Genomic DNA, 16,211 nt, shown 5'->3' with positions numbered 1-16,211 from the left:
CTGCCCTCTGAGGTTGAGAATTGCAAAGATCACAAGCCTCTGAGTGAAGAAATGTCTCCTCATCTGAGTCTCAAATAGCCGGCCCCTAATCCTCAGACTCTGCCCCCCAGTTCTAGACTCTCCAGCCAGGGGAAACAACCTCTCAGCTTCTATCCTTTCAAGCCCTCCAAGAAAATTGTACCTTTCAATGACAACACATCTCGTACTTCTGAACTCCAGAGATTATAGGCCCAATCTACTCAATCTCTCCTCATAGGACAATCCAATCATCATTGAAAACAATCAGGTTTGATTCCCAGTCAGGGATTTCAGTTCTGACAAAGACAATTGAAGTCTGTGAGAATCTTATTAATTGTATTAAAACGAACAAAAATGTGTGTTGCACACTGAAGGAAATTGTAACATGTTTGCTGGGTGACAGTCAAACTTAAATAAGTTTCTTCATAGATTCATAGATTTATAGCCAAAGGCGACTGTTTTATCCAGCGTTTCCGTAGTGTAGTGGTTATCACGTTCGCCTAACACGCGAAAGGTCCCCGGTTCGAAACCGGGCGGAAACATTTTGTAAATCTTGTTCATTTAAATCGTAGAAAAATGGATCAATTCGCATTTGTTATGCAATGTAACAAAGTCCTGTTACATTTGTGTTATTCTGTACAGTTGTACACACACACAGAACACTACGGTTTCGCTCGCTCACTTCCGTTTCCAGCCCTGACCGTGCAGACAGCCCCTCTCAAAGTTGCACATTCCGGCTGCTTTCAGTTGAATTGTGAAAGATTATTCAAGGATCCTGCAGCTTTACCTCGGTTCACAACAGCAGATCTAAGCCCCGTTTCTGCAAACTACAAACCATGTTTTCCATAATTCCAAGGTGTATACGGAACTCAACCATTAAAATTCCCTTCATTAACCACAGGGGTTCAGGCAATTTTCTATGATTCTATAAAAAGTTATTGAAGTTTGACTGTCATCCGGTATACATGTTAGCAATTCCTGCAGTGTGCAACAAAATGTTGTGGGTTGATTAATGATAATAGAAACAGTTATGAAGTGTCTCACAGACTTCAATGATCCCTTAATACCGTTGGTTAACTAAAATCTATCAATTGCAGGTTAAAATGAGGAATTCATATTGCATCTTTGAAAGAGCTATCCAATCAGTCCCACTCCGCTGCTCTTCCCCCATAGCCCTGCTGACACTCCTGCCAGTGGAAACGGTTTCCCCCTTAATTTTGATCACCTCTATTAAATCTCCCCTGACCAGTGAATAATGGAGCTCAACGCGGGCAAGTGTCAGATCATCCACTTGGGGCCTAGCAAAGATCAGTCAGTGTGTGGTCTGAAAACATCATGTGAGAGAATCGGTTTTTTCTGTGAAATAGCCGGTCCCGTTAAATTTTACAAATGTTGCCCCAGATCGCTGCTCTCTCAAGCAATGAACATTTTAAACCATTCTCCTGAAATGCAATGTGTAAAATGAGATATGGGTTAACAGTTCAGGAGATGCAAAGAGCAAAATAAATGAATGAAGTTTCGACTGTCCCTCAGTAACCATATTATTATGTCTTTCATTCCGCAAAATAAAGTTACCGGTTAATTAATGGTGATTAAAGCAGTTCTTATTTATTCACATTAGATGCATGTAATTAATTTAATAAAATTACATCGCATTCATGAATAAGAAACGGTGATATCAAAATTTCTTCCCTAACCGGGAATCGAACCCAGCCTGCAACACTGATAGGAATAAATTATTGAATCATTTAATGGTGCCTCGAAAAATATCACACTACTAAATTAAAATCACTGCTTTAATGTGTTTCGGTGTTGAAGGGGATTGAAAAAAGCCCAGACTGCGCCCGCGGTGAGACAGAGTTCGAACTTACAAAGAAGTTGGTGCTGCGAAGTAACCGCCAAGCGAAAGCTGACAACGATTAAAGAAGGAGACAGCGCTCAATATAAAGGAAGAGCTCACAAAAGTTAACTTTCTGTATTCTATGTAAAAGGACTCTCAAATCCTTGAATATACTCAATGACTGAGCATCCACTGCCCTCTGAGGTTGAGAATTGCAAAGATCACAAGCCTCTGAGTGAAGAAATGTCTCCTCATCTGAGTCTCAAATAGCCGGCCCCTAATCCTCAGACTCTGCCCCCCAGTTCTAGACTCTCCAGCCAGGGGAAACAACCTCTCAGCTTCTATCCTTTCAAGCCCTCCAAGAAAATTGTACCTTTCAATGACAACACATCTCGTACTTCTGAACTCCAGAGATTATAGGCCCAATCTACTCAATCTCTCCTCATAGGACAATCCAATCATCATTGAAAACAATCAGGTTTGATTCCCAGTCAGGGATTTCAGTTCTGACAAAGACAATTGATGTCTGTGAGAATCTTATTAATTGTATTAAAACGAACAAAAATGTGTGTTGCACACTGAAGGAAATTGTAACATGTTTGCTGGGTGACAGTCAAACTTAAATAAGTTTCTTCATAGATTCATAGATTTATAGCCAAAGGCGACTGTTTTATCCAGCGTTTCCGTAGTGTAGTGGTTATCACGTTCGCCTAACACGCGAAAGGTCCCCGGTTCGAAACCGGGCGGAAACATTTTGTAAATCATGTTCATTTAAATCGTAGAAAAATGGATCAATTCGCATTTGTTATGCAATGTAACAAAGTCCTGTTACATTTGTGTTATTCTGTACAGTTGTACACACACACAGAACACTACGGTTTCGCTCGCTCACTTCCGTTTCCAGCCCTGACCGTGCAGACAGCCCCTCTCAAAGTTGCACATTCCGGCTGCTTTCAGTTGAATTGTGAAAGATTATTCAAGGATCCTGCAGCTTTACCTCGGTTCACAACAGCAGATCTAAGCCCCGTTTCTGCAAACTACAAACCATGTTTTCCAGAATTCCAAGGTGTATACGGAACTCAACCATTAAAATTCCCTTCATTAACCACAGGGGTTCAGGCAATTTTCTATGATTCTATAAAAAGTTATTGAAGTTTGACTGTCATCCGGTATACATGTTAGCAATTCCTGCAGTGTGCAACAAAATGTTGTGGGTTGATTAATGATAATAGAAACAGTTATGAAGTGTCTCACAGACTTCAATGATCCCTTAATACCGTTGGTTAACTAAAATCTATCAATTGCAGGTTAAAATGAGGAATTCATATTGCATCTTTGAAAGAGCTATCCAATCAGTCCCACTCCGCTGCTCTTCCCCCATAGCCCTGCTGACACTCCTGCCAGTGGAAACGGTTTCCCCCTTAATTTTGATCACCTCTATTAAATCTCCCCTGACCAGTGAATAATGGAGCTCAACGCGGGCAAGTGTCAGATCATCCACTTGGGGCCTAGCAAAGATCAGTCAGTGTGTGGTCTGAAAACATCATGTGAGAGAATCGGTTTTTTCTGTGAAATAGCCGGTCCCGTTAAATTTTACAAATGTTGCCCCAGATCGCTGCTCTCTCAAGCAATGAACATTTTAAACCATTCTCCTGAAATGCAATGTGTAAAATGAGATATGGGTTAACAGTTCAGGAGATGCAAAGAGCAAAATAAATGAATGAAGTTTCGACTGTCCCTCAGTAACCATATTATTATGTCTTTCATTCCGCAAAATAAAGTTACCGGTTAATTAATGGTGATTAAAGCAGTTCTTATTTATTCACATTAGATGCATGTAATTAATTTAATAAAATTACATCGCATTCATGAATAAGAAACGGTGATATCAAAATTTCTTCCCTAACCGGGAATCGAACCCATCCTGCAACACTGATAGGAATAAATTATTGAATCATTTAATGGTGCCTCGAAAAATATCACACTACTAAATTAAAATCACTGCTTTAATGTGTTTCGGTGTTGAAGGGGATTGAAAAAAGCCCAGACTGCGCCCGCGGTGAGACAGAGTTCGAACTTACAAAGAAGTTGGTGCTGCGAAGTAACCGCCAAGCGAAAGCTGACAACGATTAAAGAAGGAGACAGCGCTCAATATAAAGGAAGAGCTCACAAAAGTTAACTTTCTGTATTCTATGTAAAAGGACTCTCAAATCCTTGAATATACTCAATGACTGAGCATCCACTGCCCTCTGAGGTTGAGAATTGCAAAGATCACAAGCCTCTGAGTGAAGAAATGTCTCCTCATCTGAATCTCAAATAGCCGGCCCCTAATCCTCAGACTCTGCCCCCCAGTTCTAGACTCTCCAGCCAGGGGAAACAACCTCTCAGCTTCTATCCTTTCAAGCCCTCCAAGAAAATTGTACCTTTCAATGACAACACATCTCGTACTTCTGAACTCCAGAGATTATAGGCCCAATCTACTCAATCTCTCCTCATAGGACAATCCAATCATCATTGAAAACAATCAGGTTTGATTCCCAGTCAGGGATTTCAGTTCTGACAAAGACAATTGATGTCTGTGAGAATCTTATTAATTGTATTAAAACGAACAAAAATGTGTGTTGCACACTGAAGGAAATTGTAACATGTTTGCTGGGTGACAGTCAAACTTAAATAAGTTTCTTCATAGATTCATAGATTTATAGCCAAAGGCGACTGTTTTATCCAGCGTTTCCGTAGTGTAGTGGTTATCACGTTCGCCTAACACGCGAAAGGTCCCCGGTTCGAAACCGGGCGGAAACATTTTGTAAATCATGTTCATTTAAATCGTAGAAAAATGGATCAATTCGCATTTGTTATGCAATGTAACAAAGTCCTGTTACATTTGTGTTATTCTGTACAGTTGTACACACACACAGAACACTACGGTTTCGCTCGCTCACTTCCGTTTCCAGCCCTGACCGTGCAGACAGCCCCTCTCAAAGTTGCACATTCCGGCTGCTTTCAGTTGAATTGTGAAAGATTATTCAAGGATCCTGCAGCTTTACCTCGGTTCACAACAGCAGATCTAAGCCCCGTTTCTGCAAACTACAAACCATGTTTTCCAGAATTCCAAGGTGTATACGGAACTCAACCATTAAAATTCCCTTCATTAACCACAGGGGTTCAGGCAATTTTCTATGATTCTATAAAAAGTTATTGAAGTTTGACTGTCATCCGGTATACATGTTAGCAATTCCTGCAGTGTGCAACAAAATGTTGTGGGTTGATTAATGATAATAGAAACAGTTATGAAGTGTCTCACAGACTTCAATGATCCCTTAATACCGTTGGTTAACTAAAATCTATCAATTGCAGGTTAAAATGAGGAATTCATATTGCATCTTTGAAAGAGCTATCCAATCAGTCCCACTCCGCTGCTCTTCCCCCATAGCCCTGCTGACACTCCTGCCAGTGGAAACGGTTTCCCCCTTAATTTTGATCACCTCTATTAAATCTCCCCTGACCAGTGAATAATGGAGCTCAACGCGGGCAAGTGTCAGATCATCCACTTGGGGCCTAGCAAAGATCAGTCAGTGTGTGGTCTGAAAACATCATGTGAGAGAATCGGTTTTTTCTGTGAAATAGCCGGTCCCGTTAAATTTTACAAATGTTGCCCCAGATCGCTGCTCTCTCAAGCAATGAACATTTTAAACCATTCTCCTGAAATGCAATGTGTAAAATGAGATATGGGTTAACAGTTCAGGAGATGCAAAGAGCAAAATAAATGAATGAAGTTTCGACTGTCCCTCAGTAACCATATTATTATGTCTTTCATTCCGCAAATAAAGTTACCGGTTAATTAATGGTGATTAAAGCAGTTCTTATTTATTCACATTAGATGCATGTAATTAATTTAATAAAATTACATCGCATTCATGAATAAGAAACGGTGATATCAAAATTTCTTCCCTAACCGGGAATCGAACCCAGCCTGCAACACTGATAGGAATAAATTATTGAATCATTTAATGGTGCCTCGAAAAATATCACACTACTAAATTAAAATCACTGCTTTAATGTGTTTCGGTGTTGAAGGGGATTGAAAAAAGCCCAGACTGCGCCCGCGGTGAGACAGAGTTCGAACTTACAAAGAAGTTGGTGCTGCGAAGTAACCGCCAAGCGAAAGCTGACAACGATTAAAGAAGGAGACAGCGCTCAATATAAAGGAAGAGCTCACAAAAGTTAACTTTCTGTATTCTATGTAAAAGGACTCTCAAATCCTTGAATATACTCAATGACTGAGCATCCACTGCCCTCTGAGGTTGAGAATTGCAAAGATCACAAGCCTCTGAGTGAAGAAATGTCTCCTCATCTGAGTCTCAAATAGCCGGCCCCTAATCCTCAGACTCTGCCCCCCAGTTCTAGACTCTCCAGCCAGGGGAAACAACCTCTCAGCTTCTATCCTTTCAAGCCCTCCAAGAAAATTGTACCTTTCAATGACAACACATCTCGTACTTCTGAACTCCAGAGATTATAGGCCCACTCTACTCAATCTCTCCTCATAGGACAATCCAATCATCATTGAAAACAATCAGGTTTGATTCCCAGTCAGGGATTTCAGTTCTGACAAAGACAATTGATGTCTGTGAGAATCTTATTAATTGTATTAAAACGAACAAAAATGTGTGTTGCACACTGAAGGAAATTGTAACATGTTTGCTGGGTGACAGTCAAACTTAAATAAGTTTCTTCATAGATTCACAGATTTATAGCCAAAGGCGACTGTTTTATCCAGCGTTTCCGTAGTGTAGTGGTTATCACGTTCGCCTAACACGCGAAAGGTCCCCGGTTCGAAACCGGGCGGAAACATTTTGTAAATCATGTTCATTTAAATCGTAGAAAAATGGATCAATTCGCATTTGTTATGCAATGTAACAAAGTCCTGTTACATTTGTGTTATTCTGTACAGTTGTACACACACACAGAACACTACGGTTTCGCTCGCTCACTTCCGTTTCCAGCCCTGACCGTGCAGACAGACCCTCTCAAAGTTGCACATTCCGGCTGCTTTCAGTTGAATTGTGAAAGATTATTCAAGGATCCTGCAGCTTTACCTCGGTTCACAACAGCAGATCTAAGCCCCGTTTCTGCAAACTACAAACCATGTTTTCCAGAATTCCAAGGTGTATACGGAACTCAACCATTAAAATTCCCTTCATTAACCACAGGGGTTCAGGCAATTTTCTATGATTCTATAAAAAGTTATTGAAGTTTGACTGTCATCCGGTATACATGTTAGCAATTCCTGCAGTGTGCAACAAAATGTTGTGGGTTGATTAATGATAATAGAAACAGTTATGAAGTGTCTCACAGACTTCAATGATCCCTTAATACCGTTGGTTAACTAAAATCTATCAATTGCAGGTTAAAATGAGGAATTCATATTGCATCTTTGAAAGAGCTATCCAATCAGTCCCACTCCGCTGCTCTTCCCCCATAGCCCTGCTGACACTCCTGCCAGTGGAAACGGTTTCCCCCTTAATTTTGATCACCTCTATTAAATCTCCCCTGACCAGTGAATAATGGAGCTCAACGCGGGCAAGTGTCAGATCATCCACTTGGGGCCTAGCAAAGATCAGTCAGTGTGTGGTCTGAAAACATCATGTGAGAGAATCGGTTTTTTCTGTGAAATAGCCGGTCCCGTTAAATTTTACAAATGTTGCCCCAGATCGCTGCTCTCTCAAGCAATGAACATTTTAAACCATTCTCCTGAAATGCAATGTGTAAAATGAGATATGGGTTAACAGTTCAGGAGATGCAAAGAGCAAAATAAATGAATGAAGTTTCGACTGTCCCTCAGTAACCATATTATTATGTCTTTCATTCCGCAAAATAAAGTTACCGGTTAATTAATGGTGATTAAAGCAGTTCTTATTTATTCACATTAGATGCATGTAATTAATTTAATAAAATTACATCGCATTCATGAATAAGAAACGGTGATATCAAAATTTCTTCCCTAACCGGGAATCGAACCCATCCTGCAACACTGATAGGAATAAATTATTGAATCATTTAATGGTGCCTCGAAAAATATCACACTACTAAATTAAAATCACTGCTTTAATGTGTTTCGGTGTTGAAGGGGATTGAAAAAAGCCCAGACTGCGCCCGCGGTGAGACAGAGTTCGAACTTACAAAGAAGTTGGTGCTGCGAAGTAACCGCCAAGCGAAAGCTGACAACGATTAAAGAAGGAGACAGCGCTCAATATAAAGGAAGAGCTCACAAAAGTTAACTTTCTGTATTCTATGTAAAAGGACTCTCAAATCCTTGAATATACTCAATGACTGAGCATCCACTGCCCTCTGAGGTTGAGAATTGCAAAGATCACAAGCCTCTGAGTGAAGAAATGTCTCCTCATCTGAGTCTCAAATAGCCGGCCCCTAATCCTCAGACTCTGCCCCCCAGTTCTAGACTCTCCAGCCAGGGGAAACAACCTCTCAGCTTCTATCCTTTCAAGCCCTCCAAGAAAATTGTACCTTTCAATGACAACACATCTCGTACTTCTGAACTCCAGAGATTATAGGCCCAATCTACTCAATCTCTCCTCATAGGACAATCCAATCATCATTGAAAACAATCAGGTTTGATTCCCAGTCAGGGATTTCAGTTCTGACAAAGACAATTGATGTCTGTGAGAATCTTATTAATTGTATTAAAACGAACAAAAATGTGTGTTGCACACTGAAGGAAATTGTAACATGTTTGCTGGGTGACAGTCAAACTTAAATAAGTTTCTTCATAGATTCATAGATTTATAGCCAAAGGCGACTGTTTTATCCAGCGTTTCCGTAGTGTAGTGGTTATCACGTTCGCCTAACACGCGAAAGGTCCCCGGTTCGAAACCGGGCGGAAACATTTTGTAAATCATGTTCATTTAAATCGTAGAAAAATGGATCAATTCGCATTTGTTATGCAATGTAACAAAGTCCTGTTACATTTGTGTTATTCTGTACAGTTGTACACACACACAGAACACTACGGTTTCGCTCGCTCACTTCCGTTTCCAGCCCTGACCGTGCAGACAGCCCCTCTCAAAGTTGCACATTCCGGCTGCTTTCAGTTGAATTGTGAAAGATTATTCAAGGATCCTGCAGCTTTACCTCGGTTCACAACAGCAGATCTAAGCCCCGTTTCTGCAAACTACAAACCATGTTTTCCAGAATTCCAAGGTGTATACGGAACTCAACCATTAAAATTCCCTTCATTAACCACAGGGGTTCAGGCAATTTTCTATGATTCTATAAAAAGTTATTGAAGTTTGACTGTCATCCGGTATACATGTTAGCAATTCCTGCAGTGTGCAACAAAATGTTGTGGGTTGATTAATGATAATAGAAACAGTTATGAAGTGTCTCACAGACTTCAATGATCCCTTAATACCGTTGGTTAACTAAAATCTATCAATTGCAGGTTAAAATGAGGAATTCATATTGCATCTTTGAAAGAGCTATCCAATCAGTCCCACTCCGCTGCTCTTCCCCCCATAGCCCTGCTGACACTCCTGCCAGTGGAAACGGTTTCCCCCTTAATTTTGATCACCTCTATTAAATCTCCCCTGACCAGTGAATAATGGAGCTCAACGCGGGCAAGTGTCAGATCATCCACTTGGGGCCTAGCAAAGATCAGTCAGTGTGTGGTCTGAAAACATCATGTGAGAGAATCGGTTTTTTCTGTGAAATAGCCGGTCCCGTTAAATTTTACAAATGTTGCCCCAGATCGCTGCTCTCTCAAGCAATGAACATTTTAAACCATTCTCCTGAAATGCAATGTGTAAAATGAGATATGGGTTAACAGTTCAGGAGATGCAAAGAGCAAAATAAATGAATGAAGTTTCGACTGTCCCTCAGTAACCATATTATTATGTCTTTCATTCCGCAAAATAAAGTTACCGGTTAATTAATGGTGATTAAAGCAGTTCTTATTTATTCACATTAGATGCATGTAATTAATTTAATAAAATTACATCGCATTCATGAATAAGAAACGGTGATATCAAAATTTCTTCCCTAACCGGGAATCGAACCCAGCCTGCAACACTGATAGGAATAAATTATTGAATCATTTAATGGTGCCTCGAAAAATATCACACTACTAAATTAAAATCACTGCTTTAATGTGTTTCGGTGTTGAAGGGGATTGAAAAAAGCCCAGACTGCGCCCGCGGTGAGACAGAGTTCGAACTTACAAAGAAGTTGGTGCTGCGAAGTAACCGCCAAGCGAAAGCTGACAACGATTAAAGAAGGAGACAGCGCTCAATATAAAGGAAGAGCTCACAAAAGTTAACTTTCTGTATTCTATGTAAAAGGACTCTCAAATCCTTGAATATACTCAATGACTGAGCATCCACTGCCCTCTGAGGTTGAGAATTGCAAAGATCACAAGCCTCTGAGTGAAGAAATGTCTCCTCATCTGAGTCTCAAATAGCCGGCCCCTAATCCTCAGACTCTGCCCCCCAGTTCTAGACTCTCCAGCCAGGGGAAACAACCTCTCAGCTTCTATCCTTTCAAGCCCTCCAAGAAAATTGTACCTTTCAATGACAACACATCTCGTACTTCTGAACTCCAGAGATTATAGGCCCACTCTACTCAATCTCTCCTCATAGGACAATCCAATCATCATTGAAAACAATCAGGTTTGATTCCCAGTCAGGGATTTCAGTTCTGACAAAGACAATTGATGTCTGTGAGAATCTTATTAATTGTATTAAAACGAACAAAAATGTGTGTTGCACACTGAAGGAAATTGTAACATGTTTGCTGGGTGACAGTCAAACTTAAATAAGTTTCTTCATAGATTCATAGATTTATAGCCAAAGGCGACTGTTTTATCCAGCGTTTCCGTAGTGTAGTGGTTATCACGTTCGCCTAACACGCGAAAGGTCCCCGGTTCGAAACCGGGCGGAAACATTTTGTAAATCATGTTCATTTAAATCGTAGAAAAATGGATCAATTCGCATTTGTTATGCAATGTAACAAAGTCCTGTTACATTTGTGTTATTCTGTACAGTTGTACACACACACAGAACACTACGGTTTCGCTCGCTCACTTCCGTTTCCAGCCCTGACCGTGCAGACAGCCCCTCTCAAAGTTGCACATTCCGGCTGCTTTCAGTTGAATTGTGAAAGATTATTCAAGGATCCTGCAGCTTTACCTCGGTTCACAACAGCAGATCTAAGCCCCGTTTCTGCAAACTACAAACCATGTTTTCCAGAATTCCAAGGTGTATACGGAACTCAACCATTAAAATTCCCTTCATTAACCACAGGGGTTCAGGCAATTTTCTATGATTCTATAAAAAGTTATTGAAGTTTGACTGTCATCCGGTATACATGTTAGCAATTCCTGCAGTGTGCAACAAAATGTTGTGGGTTGATTAATGATAATAGAAACAGTTATGAAGTGTCTCACAGACTTCAATGATCCCTTAATACCGTTGGTTAACTAAAATCTATCAATTGCAGGTTAAAATGAGGAATTCATATTGCATCTTTGAAAGAGCTATCCAATCAGTCCCACTCCGCTGCTCTTCCCCCATAGCCCTGCTGACACTCCTGCCAGTGGAAACGGTTTCCCCCTTAATTTTGATCACCTCTATTAAATCTCCCCTGACCAGTGAATAATGGAGCTCAACGCGGGCAAGTGTCAGATCATCCACTTGGGGCCTAGCAAAGATCAGTCAGTGTGTGGTCTGAAAACATCATGTGAGAGAATCGGTTTTTTCTGTGAAATAGCCGGTCCCGTTAAATTTTACAAATGTTGCCCCAGATCGCTGCTCTCTCAAGCAATGAACATTTTAAACCATTCTCCTGAAATGCAATGTGTAAAATGAGATATGGGTTAACAGTTCAGGAGATGCAAAGAGCAAAATAAATGAATGAAGTTTCGACTGTCCCTCAGTAACCATATTATTATGTCTTTCATTCCGCAAAATAAAGTTACCGGTTAATTAATGGTGATTAAAGCAGTTCTTATTTATTCACATTAGATGCATGTAATTAATTTAATAAAATTACATCGCATTCATGAATAAGAAACGGTGATATCAAAATTTCTTCCCTAACCGGGAATCGAACCCATCCTGCAACACTGATAGGAATAAATTATTGAATCATTTAATGGTGCCTCGAAAAATATCACACTACTAAATTAAAATCACTGCTTTAATGTGTTTCGGTGTTGAAGGGGATTGAAAAAAGCCCAGACTGCGCCCGCGATGAGACAGAGTTCGAACTTACAAAGAAGTTGGTGCTGCGAAGTAACCGCCAAGCGAAAGCTGACAACGATTAAAGAAGGAGACAGCGCTCAATATAAAGGAAGAGCTCACAAAAGTTAACTTTCTGTATTCTATGTAAAAGGACTCTCAAATCCTTGAATATACTCAATGACTGAGCATCCACTGCCCTCTGAGGTTGAGAATTGCAAAGATCACAAGCCTCTGAGTGAAGAAATGTCTCCTCATCTGAGTCTCAAATAGCCGGCCCCTAATCCTCAGACTCTGCCCCCCAGTTCTAGACTCTCCAGCCAGGGGAAACAACCTCTCAGCTTCTATCCTTTCAAGCCCTCCAAGAAAATTGTACCTTTCAATGACAACACATCTCGTACTTCTGAACTCCAGAGATTATAGGCCCACTCTACTCAATCTCTCCTCATAGGACAATCCAATCATCATTGAAAACAATCAGGTTTGATTCCCAGTCAGGGATTTCAGTTCTGACAAAGACAATTGATGTCTGTGAGAATCTTATTAATTGTATTAAAACGAACAAAAATGTGTGTTGCACACTGAAGGAAATTGTAACATGTTTGCTGGGTGACAGTCAAACTTAAATAAGTTTCTTCATAGATTCATAGATTTATAGCCAAAGGCGACTGTTTTATCCAGCGTTTCCGTAGTGTAGTGGTTATCACGTTCGCCTAACACGCGAAAGGTCCCCGGTTCGAAACCGGGCGGAAACATTTTGTAAATCATGTTCATTTAAATCGTAGAAAAATGGATCAATTCGCATTTGTTATGCAATGTAACAAAGTCCTGTTACATTTGTGTTATTCTGTACAGTTGTACACACACACAGAACACTACGGTTTCGCTCGCTCACTTCCGTTTCCAGCCCTGACCGTGCAGACAGCCCCTCTCAAAGTTGCACATTCCGGCTGCTTTCAGTTGAATTGTGAAAGATTATTCAAGGATCCTGCAGCTTTACCTCGGTTCACAACAGCAGATCTAAGCCCCGTTTCTGCAAACTACAAACCATGTTTTCCAGAATTCCAAGGTGTATACGGAACTCAACCATTAAAATTCCCTTCATTAACCACAGGGGTTCAGGCAATTTTCTATGATTCTATAAAAAGTTATTGAAGTTTGACTGTCATCCGGTATACATGTTAGCAATTCCTGCAGTGTGCAACAAAATGTTGTGGGTTGATTAATGATAATAGAAACAGTTATGAAGTGTCTCACAGACTTCAATGATCCCTTAATACCGTTGGTTAACTAAAATCTATCAATTGCAGGTTAAAATGAGGAATTCATATTGCATCTTTGAAAGAGCTATCCAATCAGTCCCACTCCGCTGCTCTTCCCCCATAGCCCTGCTGACACTCCTGCCAGTGGAAACGGTTTCCCCCTTAATTTTGATCACCTCTATTAAATCTCCCCTGACCAGTGAATAATGGAGCTCAACGCGGGCAAGTGTCAGATCATCCACTTGGGGCCTAGCAAAGATCAGTCAGTGTGTGGTCTGAAAACATCATGTGAGAGAATCGGTTTTTTCTGTGAAATAGCCGGTCCCGTTAAATTTTACAAATGTTGCCCCAGATCGCTGCTCTCTCAAGCAATGAACATTTTAAACCATTCTCCTGAAATGCAATGTGTAAAATGAGATATGGGTTAACAGTTCAGGAGATGCAAAGAGCAAAATAAATGAATGAAGTTTCGACTGTCCCTCAGTAACCATATTATTATGTCTTTCATTCCGCAAAATAAAGTTACCGGTTAATTAATGGTGATTAAAGCAGTTCTTATTTATTCACATTAGATGCATGTAATTAATTTAATAAAATTACATCGCATTCATGAATAAGAAACGGTGATATCAAAATTTCTTCCCTAACCGGGAATCGAACCCAGCCTGCAACACTGATAGGAATAAATTATTGAATCATTTAATGGTGCCTCGAAAAATATCACACTACTAAATTAAAATCACTGCTTTAATGTGTTTCGGTGTTGAAGGGGATTGAAAAAAGCCCAGACTGCGCCCGCGGTGAGACAGAGTTCGAACTTACAAAGAAGTTGGTGCTGCGAAGTAACCGCCAAGCGAAAGCTGACAACGATTAAAGAAGGAGACAGCGCTCAATATAAAGGAAGAGCTCACAAAAGTTAACTTTCTGTATTCTATGTAAAAGGACTCTCAAATCCTTGAATATACTCAATGACTGAGCATCCACTGCCCTCTGAGGTTGAGAATTGCAAAGATCACAAGCCTCTGAGTGAAGAAATGTCTCCTCATCTGAGTCTCAAATAGCCGGCCCCTAATCCTCAGACTCTGCCCCCCAGTTCTAGACTCTCCAGCCAGGGGAAACAACCTCTCAGCTTCTATCCTTTCAAGCCCTCCAAGAAAATTGTACCTTTCAATGACAACACATCTCGTACTTCTGAACTCCAGAGATTATAGGCCCACTCTACTCAATCTCTCCTCATAGGACAATCCAATCATCATTGAAAACAATCAGGTTTGATTCCCAGTCAGGGATTTCAGTTCTGACAAAGACAATTGATGTCTGTGAGAATCTTATTAATTGTATTAAAACGAACAAAAATGTGTGTTGCACACTGAAGGAAATTGTAACATGTTTGCTGGGTGACAGTCAAACTTAAATAAGTTTCTTCATAGATTCATAGATTTATAGCCAAAGGCGACTGTTTTATCCAGCGTTTCCGTAGTGTAGTGGTTATCACGTTCGCCTAACACGCGAAAGGTCCCCGGTTCGAAACCGGGCGGAAACATTTTGTAAATCATGTTCATTTAAATCGTAGAAAAATGGATCAATTCGCATTTGTTATGCAATGTAACAAAGTCCTGTTACATTTGTGTTATTTTGTACAGTTGTACACACACACAGAACACTACGGTTTCGCTCGCTCACTTCCGTTTGCAGCCCTGACCGTGCAGACAGCCCCTCTCAAAGTTCCACATTCCGGCTGCTTTCAGTTGAATTGTGAAAGATTATTCAAGGATCCTGCAGCTTTACCTCGGTTCACAACAGCAGATCTAAGCCCCGTTTCTGCAAACTACAAACCATGTTTTCCAGAATTCCAAGGTGTATACGGAACTCAACCATTAAAATTCCCTTCATTAACCACAGGGGTTCAGGCAATTTTCTATGATTCTATAAAAAGTTATTGAAGTTTGACTGTCATCCGGTATACATGTTAGCAATTCCTGCAGTGTGCAACAAAATGTTGTGGGTTGATTAATGATAATAGAAACAGTTATGAAGTGTCTCACAGACTTCAATGATCCCTTAATACCGTTGGTTAACTAAAATCTATCAATTGCAGGTTAAAATGAGGAATTCATATTGCATCTTTGAAAGAGCTATCCAATCAGTCCCACTCCGCTGCTCTTCCCCCATAGCCCTGCTGACACTCCTGCCAGTGGAAACGGTTTCCCCCTTAATTTTGATCACCTCTATTAAATCTCCCCTGACCAGTGAATAATGGAGCTCAACGCGGGCAAGTGTCAGATCATCCACTTGGGGCCTAGCAAAGATCAGTCAGTGTGTGGTCTGAAAACATCATGTGAGAGAATCGGTTTTTTCTGTGAAATAGCCGGTCCCGTTAAATTTTACAAATGTTGCCCCAGATCGCTGCTCTCTCAAGCAATGAACATTTTAAACCATTCTCCTGAAATGCAATGTGTAAAATGAGATATGGGTTAACAGTTCAGGAGATGCAAAGAGCAAAATAAATGAATGAAGTTTCGACTGTCCCTCAGTAACCATATTATTATGTCTTTCATTCCGCAAAATAAAGTTACCGGTTAATTAATGGTGATTAAAGCAGTTCTTATTTATTCACATTAGATGCATGTAATTAATTTAATAAAATTACATCGCATTCATGAATAAGAAACGGTGATATCAAAATGTCTTCCCTAACCGTGAATCGAACCCAGCCTGCAACACTGATAGGAATAAATTATTGAATCATTTAATGGTGCCTCGAAAAATATCACACTACTAAATTAAAATCACTGCTTTAATGTGTTTCGGTGTTGAAGGGGATTGAAAAAAGCCCAGACTGCG

The 16,211-nt window shown here is 40.4% G+C and overlaps 8 non-coding genes across 8 annotated transcripts; all 8 read left to right on the top strand.

Annotated features, from left to right (window-relative positions):
• The first annotated feature begins 487 nt into the window (after positions 1-487).
• trnav-aac (transfer RNA valine (anticodon AAC)) lies at positions 488-560 on the top strand. The gene has a single exon. It is a non-coding gene; the product is annotated as a tRNA-Val (tRNA).
• Positions 561-2,537: 1,977 nt separating this feature from the next.
• trnav-aac (transfer RNA valine (anticodon AAC)) lies at positions 2,538-2,610 on the top strand. Its single transcript has one exon. It is a non-coding gene; the product is annotated as a tRNA-Val (tRNA).
• Positions 2,611-4,587: 1,977 nt separating this feature from the next.
• trnav-aac (transfer RNA valine (anticodon AAC)) lies at positions 4,588-4,660 on the top strand. The gene has a single exon. It is a non-coding gene; the product is annotated as a tRNA-Val (tRNA).
• Positions 4,661-6,636: 1,976 nt separating this feature from the next.
• trnav-aac (transfer RNA valine (anticodon AAC)) lies at positions 6,637-6,709 on the top strand. Its single transcript has one exon. It is a non-coding gene; the product is annotated as a tRNA-Val (tRNA).
• Positions 6,710-8,686: 1,977 nt separating this feature from the next.
• Positions 8,687-8,759, top strand: trnav-aac (transfer RNA valine (anticodon AAC)). The gene has a single exon. It is a non-coding gene; the product is annotated as a tRNA-Val (tRNA).
• A 1,978-nt stretch (positions 8,760-10,737) lies between these two features.
• On the top strand, positions 10,738-10,810 carry trnav-aac (transfer RNA valine (anticodon AAC)). Its single transcript has one exon. It is a non-coding gene; the product is annotated as a tRNA-Val (tRNA).
• Positions 10,811-12,787: 1,977 nt separating this feature from the next.
• On the top strand, positions 12,788-12,860 carry trnav-aac (transfer RNA valine (anticodon AAC)). The gene has a single exon. It is a non-coding gene; the product is annotated as a tRNA-Val (tRNA).
• Positions 12,861-14,837: 1,977 nt separating this feature from the next.
• On the top strand, positions 14,838-14,910 carry trnav-aac (transfer RNA valine (anticodon AAC)). The gene has a single exon. It is a non-coding gene; the product is annotated as a tRNA-Val (tRNA).
• The last annotated feature ends 1,301 nt before the right edge of the window (positions 14,911-16,211 follow it).

The sequence above is a fragment of the Somniosus microcephalus genome, unplaced genomic scaffold (genome assembly GCF_052327205.1).
Source record: "Somniosus microcephalus isolate GS21.2 unplaced genomic scaffold, FLI_Smic_1.0 unresolved_chr4, whole genome shotgun sequence".
In the NCBI taxonomy this organism is placed as follows: Eukaryota; Metazoa; Chordata; class Chondrichthyes; order Squaliformes; family Somniosidae; genus Somniosus; species Somniosus microcephalus.
Note: the sequence above shows the minus strand (reverse complement) of the source record. Positions and strands in the feature narration are given on the sequence as shown.